Source organism: Anoplolepis gracilipes, chromosome 14 (genome assembly GCF_047496725.1).
Source record: "Anoplolepis gracilipes chromosome 14, ASM4749672v1, whole genome shotgun sequence".
Classification (NCBI taxonomy): Eukaryota; Metazoa; Arthropoda; class Insecta; order Hymenoptera; family Formicidae; genus Anoplolepis; species Anoplolepis gracilipes.
In genome coordinates this window covers 217,501-223,571 of record NC_132983.1, presented here as the reverse complement: position 1 = coordinate 223,571, position 6,071 = coordinate 217,501, and positions in this window count along the sequence as shown.

The following is a 6,071-nucleotide window of genomic DNA, read 5'->3' as shown; positions in this document are numbered from 1 at the left end:
GTATAATATATTATATGGTCATCGATTTCGGACCGCGTCGCGCCCGTCTCTCTATCGAGAACATTGTCATTGTCATTGTTTTGCGTTTGACTCGATAAAACATAACGTACATAACTCATCGGCTATGTTATTGCGGAAAAAGAAAGAAAAATCAAGGTGAGAGACAATGAACGATCCAGTATTGTCGTATTGATAATCGACACTCCGCGATACCTCGCGACAAGAAAATTATCTGTTTATCGTACAAATTAGTAGATAAATAATTGTACGTAGAACGAAAAATTATATATTTGTTGAAATTAAAAACTATAAAATATATTTAAGGGTTATATACTGAATCGACTCAAAATGTAATTTATATTTAATTCGAGAAAGGCAACATAAATGTTCGATAATTTGTAATTTATCATTTGCCCTTTAGAAATTGCACCGATGCACACCATACGTACATTGTCACACTTAAAAGTAGATATATGCATATTTTTATTAATAAATTACTGATGGCGGTAGTTGCTTCTCGAGCAAAAAAAAAAAAAAGAAAAAAATAAACATTGCAATAAATTACAAACTAATATCGAATTTAAGCTTTGTCTTTATCATATAACAAGAGCATACAAAGATTCTCGTTAAAAAAAGTACGTATAAAATTGCAGACTCGCACACACGCCCAAACACACATTTATTTATCGAGGATATCTATTAGACAAATATTGGATAAATATAGAAAATGTTGTGTATTTAAAAATCTTTTTGCACAAAGTGGTATCGTCTCTCTCGACACAATACACTTTTTTCATACTTTCTCTGTCAATCCTACTTGTATTATTGACATTTATTCGTTTCAAAACTTATGTCACTTAATAATAATAAGGAAGGAAGGAAGGAAGGGCGAGAAAGTAAAAGAAATGCTCTTACGTTGTTGGAAAATTTTGTCGTGAAACGGAATGGAAAACAAAAGCATAGGCAAAAGACAAAGTGTGAGAAGGATGAGAACTAAATCAGTGCTCAAGATGTATGGGGGAAAAAAAAAGAAAAAAAAAAAAACTGCCTGGCACAAATCTTTCTTTGCGTGCGCAACGATTCGTCGATACGATGCAACGGGCGCAAGGTGCAATGCCATTGATATCGCGGTGTCACGGGCAAGCTGCACGCACATTTAAGCGTACAATCGACGCGAGGCTATTGGCTAGGTCAGTGAGATTGGAACAGTGTCAGTGGCGTATATTTATCTCGGATATAAAAAAATCATTCGTTATCGTTTAACCGAACTCGATTTACAATCTCGTACATTACACGATTATCTGACGTAACTTATCGCAACTTACGTAAATGTCATCGAGCCGAATCACGTGCGCGCCCAATCGTGGACTCCGATTATCGCTCATTTCGCAACGCTATTTCTATATCCGAATATCGTCACGAGAAGTAAATCGATAAGTATATCCGCAAATAATAATATCTAGAATAATCTAGTCTCTAGACAGATGCGCGACGCGCAAGATATTTTTCAACAAGGACGTATCTCCGGGTCGTTGCGTGAATTTATAAACGCTTGGACACGAATGTCAATCGTGCCATCATTCTCGATTTTGTACGACAGTTTCCCATCACACACATTTACCACGTGTAAAAACCTTTTTATATTCAGCATCTCGTTGAAAAATATTTAGTAAAATTTCAACTTTTCAGAGGAATTATTATTTATATTTTTAAAAGAGCTTTGCGCGTCAACAAAATTACGCGGAATCCAATTACACTCCTCAATGACAATTTGTTACGATTTTTTAGAAATCGCATCTCTATAATATTGTAGAAAAAATATTTTTAAAAAATATTACCGATAAAAAAAGAATTAAATTTGAAGATTAGGAGGCGTTTAAACCAGAAATGGCTCTCTTTTGCAGTCACGAATCATGTAGTATGGAGTTGTAATGCAAAAATTACTTGTAATATTGAATTAAAAAATTGAATGGAATACAAAAAAATATCAACCATTTGTGTGTATTTAGTGACACAATATGTGCTTGGGGAAAAAACGAACAAGTTAAACGCTAAAGCAAAATTAACAAGAGACGACATCTCGGATCTCGGGCGAATCGAAAATTGGAGGAGAATCGAGAGAAGGCATCGGCGATCGATGGTGAAAATTCGAATCGTACGATTGACGGGAAGAACATAACGCATGTGTCGGATATGTCGGAGCCTAGGCCGTGCCTACGACCTCTCTAATAGAACGAGCGCATGCCAGTCATTGGCCGGTATGATACAGATGGTGGGCGGAGATAGGCTTTATGGGTGTGAATCGTGCGGGACATAGTGTCCCTTTTTTTCTCTCTCTCTCTCTCTCTCTCTCTCTCTCTCTCTCTCTCTCCTTGTGTCTTGCGTCTTGTCTCTCTTGCCTCTCTTGCTCTTTTTCTCTACTATTGTATGCGTCCTGTAGGTATATTGCTTCCACTTCTTCTTTTTCTTCGTCATAGTTGCGTTACCGCGTTACGTTGCTTTACGTTGCGTTGCGTTGCGTTGCGTCGCGTTGCGTCGCGTTGCGTCGCGTTGCGTTGTGTCGCGTCGTTTCGCGTCGTCTCGCGTCGTCTCGTGTCGCAAAGTGCAACTGCAACTGCAACTGCGACGTACTCGAGCTGCACCGCGCGTGGCTCGATACTCATCTCGAAGGTCCTTCGTCCACCGTTCACCCGGTCGTTTTATCTCGTGAGAGACAGGATTGACCAGTTCCGTTCCGAATGGGGGATGGAGGAATATTCAGATATATATACAGTGACTAAAAAACATATTTCTTTGCGCTCCATTTTAAAAAATTTTTTTTTCCCTTTAATAATTTCCCTTTAATAATGCACAGACGTTGTTGTGAGCTCTGTTTTGAACAGAAAATAATTTGCTTTTCTTAAAACATGTTGAATAAAGTATTTTATAGCAATATAAATCTTGTGGTGCAAAATTATTCTAGAAAGGGAGATAAAATGGAAATAATTTTTGTGTTTATCTACTGTAACTCTAATCTCGCGTAAACCGGCAAACACGACTTACGACTTATTTTTCACGCAAAAAATATGTACAATATATATATATATATATATATATAAGCGCGATTGATATCGATTAATTTTATCCATCTCCATCACACATCCTGTTTTATTTTAATTCGCACTTCTAAAATATCATTTTCAAATCTTTGCTTATAAAACATGTTTCAAATATTCGTCATTATATAATGTATAATATATAATCAATAAATGTAACGTGGCGATTCTAGGTTTTGACAATCTCTACGTGTGTGTGTGTGTGTGTGTGCGTGCGTGTGTGTGCGTGTGCGTGTGTGTGTTTGGTAACAATCAAACTTTTAATTGACACATGTAATTCTTTCTCGTTTTCTTTTCTTTCTTTCATACTGAATCAGTGATTATCTATCTACGCATGTACAATGCTTTTAAAAATTTGATATTGCTTTTCTCGCTTTTTTTAGAGCTTGATACAACGTCGACGTATACGCATAAATTTTTATAAAGAATAAATATTGATATTTTCTTTCCTACGAGAGTCTATCCATTGACGCGCCATATAAATCTTGAGGATGTAAAAAACGAGTCAAAGTTCTACGATAGTTTTATCTAACAATAAGACTAGAAAAAAGGATGGAAGAAGGAGGAGAGGGACGGAAGAGAGGTGAAACCGTTTTCAAGAGGTCAAATCGATTATCATTTCCTAATTGGCGACCTTAGTCTTGCAGGCTCGCGCGAGAAGCCGGCAACGTGATAGCGTTAAAATACCATTAAACGGACGCGCGCAAACCTTTGCTTCTATCCGGAAGAAAATGAATTTACCGTATGAATGTGTTACATTACGCAGAGACGTTACACAGGATAGAAAAGCGCGCGAAACAAACGTGGCGATGGTGAGCTCGGTCGCATTGTGTTGCTATGGGGACGCTTCTTTTTCTGCTATGTGTATTCGCAATTCTCATTTCTGTTTCTCTCCCTCTCTCCCCCCTCTCTCTCTCCCCCCTCTCTCTCTCTCCCTCCCTCTCTCTCTCTCTCTCTCTCTCTCTCTCTCTCTCTCTCTCTCTCTCTCTCTCTCTCATCCTCTTTCATTTGACATGTATTTTCTTCCTTTCCTCCTTCACCTGTTCTTTCTTCGATTTCTCGCAGTTTGCCGGGAAAGATGTGTTTTCCTCGTCGTTTTATTTCTGTCATGTTTATATTTATCTATAGTTTCTGCTAAAAAAGAGATACTTTTAATGTTCACGAGCAATATCACAAACACATACTTGCGTGTTAGTGAATCGGTGTAAGTACGAGATATAAAAGTCAAAGTGTGTGTCTTTATCAAAATCCTCAGCATTTTTAATACTTAATAAATACTTACAATTTTTAATATTCAATACTTTTAATGCTTTCGATCGTCAATATAACGTTGACATAACGTTAATCTTGCGTTGGTAAAGTCTCTTATTCGTCGTTACTCTATAGAATTTAATAGATTCAGAAAATACAATAGATAGGTATAAAAAAAAATACTATAAAAATTTATTTATTTTATATATATATATATATATAGAATATAGATTCATATATTCTTTACTTTAGTAGTGAGCTAAATTGCAATACGAAAGCTTGAAAATCTTTAGCGAATAAATATTTCAATTTTTATAAGATTGAGTTAAGTCTGTACGTCTTTAGAGTTTTACACAAGCTCCATTAAATTAATTGAAAAAAAAATTAAATACATTTTATATATATTTATTATGCATATTTATTTATACAAAAATAATATTTGCTGCCATCTAATTAAATTCCTAATGTGATCGTCAAAATCTTAAAGATTGAAATTTATCTCAAAAGTAAAAGGTAGCAAAACACGCAAGATACAACGGCATTGTTTAATTTGCTCTCGCGTATATGTACATATTTTAGATATGTATGATTTTAGGTTGAATATACGTGAATTTGTAAAATTGATTGAGCAATCAATGTCTCGTAATCCAACGACATTTTACACTGGCAAGTATATGTTTGTGCGTGACATTTCTCATACAAAATTATTAATATTTATCTCGCTGTTACACATTATTATTTGTTAAAATAGCATCGCATTCGAAAAATGGAAATTTGAGAAATAACCGGCATTATTTGATATATTTACTCACGTTGTATATAATAATAAAATAACTGCAATTTTAAAAATTAACCAAGAGTGAGTGCGAGAGAGAGAGAGCTGATTCTAACATTTTTTTCATATCTGTATGTATACATATACATATACATATAATAATTCTGGTGAATCTTTCATTACTGTATAGCACTTTTATTGAAATTGATATTAGTTTTGCATAAATATATAATAATGCCAATTTTTTCATACAATTTCATAAATTTTTTCTCAATAAAGTAAATAATAGCTGTATGTATATTATCAGTTTCGCTTAAATATTTATTTAAAATCAAACAAACAATATGCATGTCTATCACTTTTATTTTAACAACATATTTACATTTAAAAAGCATATTTTTTTCGATTATCAAATCTGTCTTTATATATATAAAAAAAAAAAAAGAATATCTTTTCCTTATACTCCTTATGATTGTAAAAATCTACACCTTAATTTTTTGTTGCTCCGACAAGTACATCCAGCGTAACTGTCAAAACTATTAACCAATCGTTAAATGAAAAGGACGAATATTTTGTATAGAAATATTATAAATTAACAAATTTGTTTCACTAAAAATAAATAGAGATAACGAGAAATTTGTAATATTGCAATAACCATTTATCGGACATAATCGTAATAACTCTGTTAGACCAGATTGTAAAATGGCAGAAAAAGGAGAAAGAGAGTGGGAGGGGGAAGGGAAAAAATCGGGAGAGGAAGAATTTCCCGCGGTGAGCCCGCCCCTGAGACGCAGTTCATTCACACGGTCGTGTCTCGCTAAATATAATATGGCGGTGACCCCGGTTCCCCATTGTCGATCCCCTTCGCCCTTCTTTCCCATTCCTCGCTCTCTTTCTCTTCGATATCCCCTAAATCCAACGCCCCTGCGATTACGCGTCGCCCTTTTACC